Raw genomic sequence first — 13,635 nt, 5'->3', positions numbered from 1 at the left:
GCTGAATAAAAATGAAACTGACCCACCATACCACCAAGAAAAGTCTACAGCTATTTGCATTGATTTTCCCTTCAGATAAAAAATAATTTGGTTGTATTTTTCTCAATTATGTCAAAAAGAATAGGGTTACAAGAATGTGTGGCTCACCTAGTACAATTCCATGCAGTTTTCAGAGTACTAACAATCCCTTGGATTTTCATTTCCATCTTTTTAAGAGTATACAAAGTCTGTCAAAAACTAGCTGGTTTGTGGAAGCCAAGACATTGACGCTCCTATTCATAACTTGCTGTAATAAATAATATCAATATTCTCACTGACTGCAATGACATTAAGGAGGATGGGATCCATTAACGCTCACCCTGAGTCCAACTCTGCTAAACAGTACCTTACCCAAAGAGTGCCTAATTTCCAAGTGATCTCTCATAACATAATACAAATCACAAAACTATATCACACATATATTCTGTTATAAACAACTGGCAATGAACAATTAGAGTTTATGATTAGCGTTCAGTACCTAACGAATGAAAGAGGACTGATGGAAGGGTTTTGATTACGAAATCAAAAAGGGACTAATTTTTAAGGGAGATGGTCTTGAGCTGACTTGTTGCCACTTTTTACATCTGTGCCATGAAAAGTGCAGTAGCAAATGATTTTATGGAAAGAAATGCCAAGCAAGCTTGTTGAGGAGCCTGACTACTGTAGGGACAGATCTTAGCATGGAGTGAAATTGCAGAAGTCTTCCACAGAGGAACCATGAGTTGGCATGAATTGGAGAGGCATTTATTTCCTACAGAGAAACGTAGGTATGCCCAGCACGCCATCCCAGATGTCTGTATGCTATGATTCCTACCTGCCATGGGAATGCTCACTCATTCCAAGCAGCTAGATCCACTCCTAACACTTCTTGTCCTTGCTCTGCACACTCCTGCGCATGCACTGCTATCACTGGGCAGCTCAGCACTGAACCAATGTAAATTTTTATCTCTTGGGGCAAATGAACAGTTGGAAACAATTCTGCCAAAGTGCTCCCAAATACAATGTAAGTAATCTAGAAATAGAAAACTAAACAGAGTATAGGTGATGTCTCTCACTACAACAGAAACAGGAAATATTAGCACGCTATGTGTGATCTCCCAGTATTAATGTAAAATATCTATTTTTAGAAATGAAAAAGTAGCTGTCTAAAACCTGTTTAATGCTCAATTCAAAACTGGCTTTTCAGTCTATATAATTTGCATAATTCTCAGCTATCACTAATCAGACTCCTTTTATGATGCCAGCAGACTGAAGCTATTTTGTTGTTAAACAGATTAGGGACAGGCAGAGCTTACCCTACAGTTTCAGCAATACTTTAAGCAAAGTACCCAAGACTCAAAAAGATGCCCCATCATTTCTAAAAATATAGAAATAAGTATAGGAACATATTTATTTTATACGCACTGATATTTTTATGGAACTTTTTAGTTAGGAACACTGAGCAGATAACTGATTAGTTACACAGGTAATCAATCACATGATTCTGAGGAAGCATTTTTCTCCCACCACAGACAACTGTACAAATTACAGGAATTTCAACATTAATGGGCACGTACGAAACTGACAGAAATGCAGATTCCACATTGATACAAACCTTTAAGAATTGCAAGAACCAGAAATCTGCCTACATTAAGTGGAGGTGGGTAGGTAGGAGAAATTAAACTAGCAGGAAAAGATCACTCTGACCATCACTAATGCAGTCTGCTGAGAATAGAGCTTTTTAAGTGTGGATTGAAACTTAGTTGACACAAAAATCCATTTCCAGCATAAAGACCTATGAAGTCAGGCAATATCTATTGCAAAGTAAACGATCATTGTTTTGGATTAAATGAATCACTTTCATTTACTGCGAATAGAAAGAGAAAAGGTCAACTAGACTAGCAGCATAGCAGGGGATAGCACATCCAGAGGGCTTTGTTTCTTTCAAGAAAATAACCATAAATATACAGTGCCATGCAGTACCATAAAAATTAATTCTATTTGCTGAATGTGTTTTGTCATACATCAGGATACATAAGATTCTATGTGTGAGATGTAAATCACATAACAGTGTTTTTCATGCAACTTTGTGCATTTTGATAATCTGGTTTCAGGAAGTCAAATGAACAACAGAACATACATTGCCTTATGCAGTTAACTGAATAGTTCCTCTACTTTCCTCCTTCCCTATCCAAAGTTGATTGAGCTATTATGTAGCAATCCACAGTTGATTAAACTCAGTTTGATGTATTCTGATGCAACAGGAATGTTTTTCTTGGACATTTTCTTTTTCAAGGAAAGCTCATTAGATGTTTTTCCCATTTTATTGTAACTAAGCCTTCTCTCTCTATGTTCTCAGGTTAGGGCCATAAAATGAAGGTTAGTTTAATAGACCACGCTATTAACTCACTTCCCCTGATATTTTTTTCTTATATATATTTTAAAAGACCTCCAACTTCCTAATTAGTTGCCTTATTTAAAAAGTGCTAAAACAGAACACGTACTGAACATGGCTAATGAGTACTGAGTATGCACTGAAAATCATGACTCAGAAAATAAGTTGCAGTTCGGTTGCACTCATTTTCCTGAAAGTCCCTGCCAGTCAGTCCCAAAGACGAATGTTCCAAGGAGCTGAAACATCTGATAAGAATTAAGATATCAGAGAGTTTCCAGTTCTATCTATATAGGAATACAGCACTTTCTTTTAACAACGACTCATTTCTTATTCAAGGAGGTTAATCTAACATTACTAAAGCATTTCATTAATTTTGCATTAACATTCTCTAAACTAGTTACGTGATTTTATGGACAGTATGTTTACGTCATAAGAAAACCTACATTACACCACAGAATGCAAACTATTAATGACAAATCACAGGAGGTAAATAAGATTGTTTTTACATTTAGCCCTGAAATTAAAACCAAGCCAAAACAGCTTGGGACAACTGGTAATTGTGTAGTGCTGATAAAACATATATATATATATGCAAAGAGAGGAAAAAAAAAATCCCACTGAAAACAGCTTTTTAAGTATAGGAATTTCCTCTTTTTTTCACTCATCCATCTTTAAGAATTATTTTCAACTGCTTAAACTGGGAGCTTTCACATTATTTATATTTGCTATCATGCCTACTTTAATGTCAGCATCGTTTTGAGAAAGTCAACCTAAAAAGAGTTGTTTGTGGTGGAAACAAGAACACTTCAATTAATATACCATTCTCACCTCAGGAACTATGAATGTGCATTTGCAAAACCAACAGAAAATCCAATTCTACACTGCACAGTAAAATGATAATTCTGACTGCCTTAAACTGGATTTAATGATCTGTCTTCTGCTGAACTACTCATTCCTACACAATGCCTGCAGCTTTATAGAGCATTCCAGGCTGTCGAACAAACATCTATGAGAGAAACATGAAGCAATTCACACTCTACACAATGTATTTTCGAGGAGATAAACCTCCAGTCTTTCCTGCCATCAAACTCTTTCCAGAGCCCCTACTGGAGTATACAGCAATAGAGTTACTTCACGCAAATTCAGGAGAAGAGTGATCAGTTAAGTGCAGTCAGTCACATAAAGTGCTGCCACATTCCAGGATCAACAGAGTATCAGACATTATAGACTGCTACACTAATGTAAAACAACCCAGAATAAAACAAAAAAACAAATTCTCTTATTCTAGCTGACGCACACCTATTCTGTGATCATGCTACTGGAATGTCATTTAAATCTACCTGTGATAATACTCTTTACCAAGTATTTTGTTTCCTGGAACTTCATTCTCTTCTGCTGTTCTTCTCTTCTAGAAGACATAACTGCTGAAGCAAATGCACAGACTAGACTAAAATTTCAAAATCCAGCCACTACTCATTTCAGATGAGTATAGATGCACTAGCACTGTGCAGTTCTAAATTTAAAAAAATACATTACAGGAAAAAAAAAAAAAAAAAAAAAAAAAAAGGGAGAAAATATTCTTAGTGTTTTTTCTTGCCTTTAAGTTGACTTTGGATCTGCAGAAAGGATTTTTTTTTTCTCCCTAGTTATAAAATCTCTCATGTAGTCCATTATTTTTCTTGGCTATACTAGAGTTAAAACATTCCCCTCTGATATGACAACATGTTCCATCACTTCAGCCTACCATCTTCTTCCTTCACATTTCTCAATCCCTTAAAGAAGCTGGCAAATGACAATTATAAATTCCTCAACTTTGCTTTTTTTTTTTTTTTTAAACCCTTCTGGTGAAAAAGCTTTCCTCAAACCTCAAATTAATTGTCTAATACTGAACTTATCCTATAAAGTTGAGTTTCCAAAGATTTGTTTGTAGTTGAATGGAAACTTCCAGTGTCCAGCAGTTCTCCAGCTTCCCTCATCTGGAAGATAGCATTCATTGAGATGACAATTTGTTCGCCTCAGCAAGGATCCATCTTGGGCACAAAGCACTCCAGAAATAGACATGGCACATCTTTAGATACTATACCGCAGGACATGGTTTAATGGGAAATATTGATGATGGATAGATGCTAGGACCGGATGATCTTGGAGATCTCTTCCAGCTTTGATGATTATATGACTCTCTTCTTTCACTTCTGTCCTTGTATACAATACTAAAAATTGTATTAATGTTATTTCTTCAATATGTTTTGTATATACATGAGGGCTACTCTCAGTACAAAACATTCTGTTTGTGAGAAATTGAGACATTCAAGGTGAGGCTGAACAGGGGCTCTGAGGAACAAGACCTACCACTAGGGGCCCTTATCCATTGTAGGGTACTTGCACTAGATGATCTTGAAGGGACCCTACCAACTCAAATGATTCTATGAAAGAAGTCATAGAAATTTTGCAACAGCATTCCTTAAGCCTTTCTATATTTATGTGTAAAAAATGAATAAATAGAAGACAGTTTCCTTTGAAAACTATGAGAGAACACATACATAGCTACACCATAGTTTCACTTCCATTTCCAAAACTGACTGTCAAAGGCACAAAAAATTTTCAAGAGCACAAATATAACTAAAAAGGAAGCTTGGATGACTTACACAAGACACAAGCTACGGGGCAACACTTCAAGCTTGCTCATACAATAATTAATTTCAAAGCTACAAGGAAGGGAAACATGGGCATATATTTGGCAGGAGGATGTAAGTAAATTTTTCAGGACTGACAGAAATACTATTTAATAAATCTACAACCTCCCACCTCCCCCCCCATGAAAATATTACACTTGCTGATGGTAATAAAAAGTAGGAAACATGTTCATGTGCTGGCAAAGGAATTATCAACTTGTTTATTTGCTGGTAAATGACCTGTCAACTTATTTTCCATTTAAAAAGACCTCTTTATCTTTCCACTTTGTGCACGAGACACACTGAGTATTGAAATGAGAGACAATTGATCAGAAGGAATAATTATTCCATAACATGTAAAACTGATAGACCTGTGGTTAGCCACAGGACTACCTTTGAGCTTCGTAAAACATTACTATTATTTGATTAGGTATCTGGTATTTTTACAACTTCATGAAACATTAAAACTGTTTGAAGCTTTTTTAAATTATTTTTCAAATTATTTCTACTATATGTAAATCTGATACTATTTGTTCAGCTTGAACAAACTGCCTCAGAGCATCAGACAATGATTAGAGAAGCATTGGGACAAAGGACTGTGTCATTCAGCAGCAAAAGAACAATGGAGTACCTGACAGTAAGTTATCTGGAAATAACTGATGGCAGTTTGCAATTCCATCAAGATTTTCTGTCAAATGGAAACAGCAGGGCAAAATACAAATTCAACTACATATAGGGAGACCTCTAGACACCATATAAGAAAGAAAAAAAATGTCAAAAGGAAATAATCTGTGATCAAGCCAGAGTCATCATTCTGACATTAACAGATATTGGCACTCCCCCCTCATGTTCTACAGGACTATTTGCCGCTACACTGGATCTATCCACATGCCTGCTATTTAATATTCTCAAACAGGTCTCACTGAATTTAACTATGGAAACTGTCAAGGCATTCATAAAGGCATTCATAAATCTCATAAAGATGAAGGAATTCTTGAAAAAGGAAAAGATGGGAGAAAAACAAAGACATTTTCAATCACACAATTTCTGAGATCTCTAATAATTCATTTTAATGCTAAAATCACAGTCACTGTATTGAGAAGAGGAACAAAGCAGCATTTAAACACTAACATTCTCACAGTCAGAATGCCATTGCTGCACAGAACACCACCTGCTACGCACATGGGTTGATTTCCTCAGTGCTATCAGCAGAGCTTAAAACTAGCCTGCTCTTGTTAAATTTGACTTCAGTCTCTAATGCTGTGCACTATGTATTGTTTCTGAATCACAACTGGCATAGGTGATATTTCTTTTAGATTGGCTCAGCTCATTCTTCCAAAATATTTCAGGGTGTCAATATACACCTATTTATCATTACAAAGAAAATGACAGCATGTGCAACTGTGCTCACACTAGGGACTGTGTCTTGAAAGGATGGCAGAACAGACCCAGGGTCTGGGGAATAAGAAAACAGTCACTGTGCATTGTCTTCCCTGACCTGTATAAGCACACAGAATACATGGAAAATATATGTAATATGAATTGGTAAATGGAGATTCAAGCTAAAAACAAAATCGCAGTTAAAGAAAGGCCAGCAGAGCATTGTTTCATTTGCAGTGAAAAAAATAAAATAAAATAACGAAGATATAAGAAAGTTGTAAACTTTGCAGTTCAATTCACCCACAAATTTTCTTTCCTAACTCAACACGCCACTATTTCTAGCATATATTAGTTCAGATACTGCACTTAACTACATGCCATTAGGATTAAAGAGAGTATACAGATACTGCTGAGATGACACATCAATTATTTCCTCCCACACTGTAATCAGATACATTGTTATTCCAATGTTACAACTACCTTTCATGGCAACGGGCTTGTCTTATTAGGAAAAAAATATATATATTATCCATAACAATGTTTGGAGTTGCATAACATACTTTTTCCTTTATTCTGCTGCCTACATTAACCTGCAAGAAAGGAAAATGCTGGTTTTAGAAGCAGATGCTCTGTGCTCTTGGACTTGCTATACTAAAGGACCTACAGAAAAAGGTATTTATTATACTGCAAGACTGCAAGTGTATTAGGATTGAATGAGTTAAACTGCCTTAGGGATAGAATAAATGATAAAATGACCACATATTAACTTCCAACAATTGCTGCCTTGGGAAAATTCAGCTCATTGTATTATTTGAATCGAAACCTCTGATGACAGGAGACTGCAATAAAAGCTTTGCTGCCCACTGCTGACTTATGATGTGGACAGAGGTTACACTATCAGTTTGCAAACACATTTCGAGTTTGCTTTTCCAATCATATAAACAAACAGAACTGTACTGTATTGCAGGTTATTAGAATTGCTGCTCTTTTGAATGCCTCTTCCAATAGACATGAGAGTTCTCTGGGATGCATCAGAAGAGAGATACATAGCTGAAGTAGTCATGCAGGTCCACCTCACCCTCAGAGCAATGGACCTTTTCTAATCTTCCAGAAAACTAAGGTTAAGGACCCTTCCACATTAGCAATAAGAAAAGAGAATACGACAGTTGCCGTTACAAAACAAAGAAAACTGCATTCCTATCATCAAATAGCTTTCATGTAATTACAGTGCCAGAATTTGGTTTTACCTCCAGCAAAGGATGCCATCACCCTCCTCCCAACCGTGACTGATTGCAAGTCAACATTTGAGTCCAATGCAGAATAGAGTTTAGAGATAAGATATTTAGAAACACTGATCTAAAAGGATACAACAATCATCAAATGAAATCATCAAATGAAAGCCACATAAAAATGGAAAAACACCACTGAAATGGAGTTGGAGGGGGAAAAATAATAATAATAAAAATAAAAAAAAATACAGGAAAATGGGAGTATGGTAAAGCATGCCATTGAGGAAGAAGCAGAATTCTGCTAGAAGAGTCAAAGAAGAGGTGGATGCTCAGATGAATTAGAAGTTTAATTCCTGGGGCTAACAGCAAAGGGGAGTTGAATTATAAGAAAAAATAAAGAAGACAAATGTACTTTGTGAGGAAGAGGAGAAAAATTCTGGGGTGGAGAAGACATGGAGTAAATAAGAAGGGAACTTAAGAACACTAAAGAATACAAGCTCACATAAGGAAGGATGAGATGTATGGAATGGATGCAACAAAGTGAACATCTGAAAAGAGAAGGCTAACGGGATGAAGTGAAAAAAGGCATACTGAGAACAAATCTATATATTGCCACTGGATGAGAAAGAGAAAGTAGGAACACGGGAGGAGAAAAAGGCATGAAGAGTAACAAGTTAAAGAGTAGCAAGGATAGTTGAGAAGACAGCCTACTTTAGTGGCAATATCCTTCCCTTTTCTGCTTTACTGCTTCCTTCCTTCTGATATCATCTCTCTCCTTTGAAGAAGGAATTGAATACAATATCACAACAATAAAGATAAGTAAACACTCTGGAGCCACTCTAGAACACTATTTCTAAGACTTATTATCTTCATAATAAAATGAACGTCCACTGACATTAGCAGTGCCTAATTTTTGCCACAAGTTTTGAGCTGCGTTACTAGACATCACTAGGGAATAAGTGTAAATAGAATTCAACACCTCACACCTCAAAATCAGAACAAGATTACTCATTCTGCTAACTTTTGCTGGCTTCAGAGACAGACAAACAGAGAACTATATACTGCTTCTAGTTTTCTTCCTGCACCTACAGCAGACGACACACAAGCCAGACACACCTCATCCTAGTCCCAGCATCAGCAAAGGACACAGAGCAAATGTGCACTCAAAAATTTGTCAAAATTGCTTTTTTGTTTGTTTGTTTGTTTTTTTAAGACTTGGTGCTAAAGGTTACTACTATTAAAACACATACAGTAAAATCTATTCTCAAATCTTAAAAGGGGGCAACTTCCTGGTCCTCCTAGCACTTGATTCCTTATTAGCATTACACAGCCATCCTTGAGAACATGGCTGAAAGCTTGATTATGACAAAGATTTTAGAATTAAGACCTCTAACTCAAAAGGCTAATGAATCATTACAAATACATCAAAGCCTACACAATGCATAATCCACAGCATCAAAGTTGAATGCATGTCTGAATAGTTTGGCTTTTTCCTTGTTTTTAAATCATTTATTAGCCCTTGAATTTTGTTGGCATTGAGATAAAAGAAGAACAAGAAGCCAGACAGAAGAACTGAACTGAAAGACCAGGAGACTGCTATTAACATGTTTTTAAAATGAACACTTCTACCTAGTTGATAGACTTGCAAGCAAGCTGTCTTCAGAGAATGCTGTAGTAGAAAACCTAGCAAACATTTCAACAGTATTTCTGAGATTTATTCATCGCTGCTTTCGTAAAGAATATAAACCAGGCAACCTCACATTCCCAAATATCTCTTCAACATTAACAAAGAAGAAATTAACATTAACAAAGAAGTTCCTATGTATCTTGATCCTGGATGCTTTTTGAAAAGCTTCTTTTTTGTTCAATATTTTGAGGACAATGATGCTCTCTCCACTAATTACCTTCGGTGCTTTAAATTTAAAAAAATCTTCTGACACTATCAATATCAACACAATTCAACACCTGCATTCAAGGGATTCTCAGGACAAAAAATCATTATGGTTAAACCGAACATGTCTGAATATTCCACTTGCTAGAAATGATTCAGAAGAAAAGGAAGAAATCTTATGAAACCCGAGATTCTACTACAAAATTTATTATTATCTTTAATACAGAAAAAAAACATTGGAGAGAATGATTATTATTGCTATATATCAAATTTTGTCATATATGCTCTGGACACATTAATGCTTACTGTCTCCCCACAAAGTTGAAGACACCATAACTCACTATGAAACTTTCAGATAGATTTCAAATCAGCTTAAAAAATCTTCAAGAAGTGCTTGATAATGCAGAAGGGCTCAATGCCAGCAAAAAAGACTCAAAAGCCAAAGCATAACTCCACTGGCACAGAAGGTCATCACCTTGTCCTCACAGGACAGGATAGGACAAGTCAGAGGGTGAATAAAATGCTATTTCAGTCCTCTGCAGCTCAGAGAAGGCTTTTTCTAAGTACATTTCTGAGGTCTAATTAACCATTGGCAGGTTTGGAAAGGGGCACTTAAAAGCATTTTAAAGCCTTTACAGGGCAAATCCCTCTCCCTCAATTGCAAAGAGCCAGCTGGAAATGTCTGCCTCTTCCGATGGCAAAAAGGAACAAATTATTGCACTGTCAAGTGTTATAAACAAATGAGTACATTCACCACCTCTGAAAGGAAAACAGCATTCCTGAGGAGAATGGGAAAGATTCTGATCTGACAGATAACTTAAACTACAGTAAAACAGCAGAAATCAGTGCAGTTAATCAAATTCACAACATGAAAACCAAATGAGACCCAAATGAACAGAACTTGCATTTGGTATTTTTCTGTTTTGTTGTTTTTGTTTGTTTCTGTTTTTAAAGAAATCTTTAGTTTTCATTACACAGCATGCACGAGTAGTCACAGAAATGTATTTTTTTCTTTACCTTTCTATTAAATTGAATTTTAGCGATAATGTACTCAGCCCATGAGCCACCTGAATGTTATGTTTATCATGTTCCCACTGGAAAAGTTCCTGATGAAATACATACTACACTAATCCATGCAAACTGTTTTATTAAAATAAAAGATCAAATTTTTGGACCTGTCCAATCTATTTTCTGCCTTTAAAGGGCACACACTGGCATTTTCACCACTTGCTAACTTGAAACATTCATGTAGAAAAGAGGACGTTTCACAGAGATTAAATGAGGTCTCCTGAAACATAATTGGGAACTTGAGAAACCGCACTAAGGTTTAGAAGAAGTCATAGATAGTTTAACTGACGTACCCTGAAGTGCCCGAAGTACTATGGCTTACACTGTTTGAGATTAATGTACGAGATTTGGCCACATACCTGGATACATAGCTTCTGAAAACAGCCTTCCAGAATTTTAGCAAGCAATCAGTTCATCCACTCTTTCTTTCTGAAACACTCAGATTTACTGAAATCAGGGAATAACTTGGGTGCTTGTTATTAAATTTAAAACTTGGATTGGAAAAAAGAATTTAAGCTGCTTCATCAGTAAATAATGCCCTCTCAAAAGTAAGAAATTATAGTGCCCTCTCCTAGTGCCAACCACAGTATTTGCTTTTGTTTTAAGCCTTTCTGCTATGTGAATCCAACCAAATAATGCAATAGGCTAAAAATAAAACATTTATTCATTTGCACTCTGCCTGATCTTTGTTCTCACTTTCTTCTTTCTAGTTGCTTCCCATACTGTGATGTTTCTTGCCTGTGAGATCCATGACCATGGCCTCGCTGAAAAAAAATCTTACATTAAGGTATAAAAGCTGCTATCCTTGGCAAAAGCATTAGAGCAAACATAGTGCTTATAATGAGGATTCCCACAGATGTCTGAGGATTCTGGAGCCAGATGGGGGCACAAAGGAAGCTTTTGCCTGCTCAAATTGCTTCACAGGGAAACTGAGTAACAGACATATCTTTCAAGCACTAACAACCACAAGCTGAAGAAATGTATGTATATATATATATATATGTATATATATGTGTGTGTATATATATATATATGTGTGTGTATATATATATATATATAAACAAATACCTAGAATGACACTAAAGAAAGGATTTGTTTCAGAAATGCTAAAAAGGAGGGAAAGAAATAGAAAAAAAAAAATTATGAATAGTAAAATACTTCAATATTTAAATTAATAATAGAAAAGACCCTAAAACATATTTATAAAGACTCCTTCTCCTACAAAACATCTTTCTCAAAATGGATGCCTATTACCAAGCCTTCAGCATACATTCTAGGATAAAGAGGACTGTAGGAATTTGGTTACCACTGTGGGGAAGATATAGGTTTGGATAAGTGTCTTAATTTCAGCTGGGATGGAATTGTTTTCTTCAGAGATTCTGGTATGATGCTATGTTTTGGTTCTAGGAGAAAATGGTGTTGACAATGCACCGATTTTTATATCTGCTGCTAAACAGTGTTGTACTGAGCTGAGGCCATTTTCAGAAAAGGGCCCAAGGAGATGGAAGGGAACAGAATCAGGACAGCTGACCTAAACTGTCTGAAGAGACATTCCATACAATACAACAACAAGCAGAAGGAGTTTTGAATGAGGTGGGAGTTCTCTTCTGCTGCTCGAGGGGCTAACTATGGTCAGGATGATAAGCAACTGCTTCTGCACCACTTGTTACAGACAATCATAGTAAACATACATTCTTAGTAAATAGTTTTGCTTCAGCCCATGAGTTCTACCTTTCTTTGTCCTTTCTTTTTCCCCAGTTCTCACCCTGACCCCACTGGGAAGGGAGGATTGAGAGAAGGACCGTGTGATGTTGAACCACCTGCCAGGTTAAACCACAGTAAGGATCAGTAGCAAATCCTGAAGAATTTTTCTAGGCAACTAAGTACCATTCTGCACAGTGTGATTTTTTTTTTTCTTTTTTTAAAAAGAATGACATACATCACCAGGACCAGGCAGCCAAACCAACAGCTTTCTTTTTGGGGTCAGGAATATAAGGGGTTGATGCGCTGGAGGAGAAAGATACTCCTGAATAAAAAGCTCAGCTAATCATACAAATACTATATCATACAGCATGAACACTGGTATTAATACGAGACATGCTGAACAAGTCTTCCTGAAAGATTAAGTGCTACCTGTTTGTTTTTAATCTATTTCAGGTAATAAATACTATAGAAAATAATTTTGAGAAGCTTAAATAGCAGAGTGCAAGAAACATATTTGTTAGGCCACTAAAATGACTGACGTTTCTGACATGGCTCTGCAAAGTGACTGTTGGAATAAATGTCCATCAATTCAACAAATAGACAAACAAACAAAACCTTAAACTCTACAAACCTCTTTCTTCAGTCAAATAATTTTTCCTCTTCCATGATCACCTTGTGGCCAGTTTGCCTGTAAAAAGCCTCAAGCACTGCAGTGCCAATATTCAATTGTATTCACTGACCTCCTGGCATAATAATAGCTGGAGCTCTTTGAAAGATTGTAAGAACAAGATTTTACAAACACATTCCAGAGCCTAAGACCACATATCAATGTTGGATTGCAAAAATTCTTCCTATCAAATGCCTGTGTATTGCATGAAGGACAACTGGAAAATCAAGGCCAGCAACAGTGCATCAGCAAAACCGTATGTGAAATACATTGTTGAAGCAAAACAAAGATCCACCTCAGCTCAGAAATTTCTGAATTGCATATACGTACATATGCACATGTCAGTTTTGCATGTGTGGTTTCATTTTACTTCGCTCAAAGTTTACTGTTTGAAGCAATGTTTCTTTTAATTTATCACATTGCTACATCATAAATTGCACCATAAACTATCAACTTATAAATTCTGCATGCCAATTTACCTGCACTGTTTCATGAGCAGGTGTTTCTAGAAAAGCTTGAGCAGCCTTTGGTAAGCTTAAACATAGCAGTATTCACTGGGACTGGAATTAGATTTGATAAAACCCAAATCAAATTGTTGGGTTTTGTGTATG

At 36.2% G+C, this 13,635-nt stretch overlaps 1 protein-coding gene across 3 annotated transcripts in view; it reads right to left on the bottom strand.

The window, feature by feature from the left end:
- The window catches only part of GALNT18 (polypeptide N-acetylgalactosaminyltransferase 18), a 224,945-nt gene that overhangs the window by 75,015 nt on the left and 136,295 nt on the right, over positions 1 to 13,635 (bottom strand). The window lies entirely within an intron of this gene.

This window comes from Coturnix japonica, chromosome 5, assembly GCF_001577835.2.
Source record: "Coturnix japonica isolate 7356 chromosome 5, Coturnix japonica 2.1, whole genome shotgun sequence".
NCBI lineage: Eukaryota > Metazoa > Chordata > Aves > Galliformes > Phasianidae > Coturnix > Coturnix japonica.
This window is presented reverse-complemented; position numbering and strand designations above follow the sequence as displayed.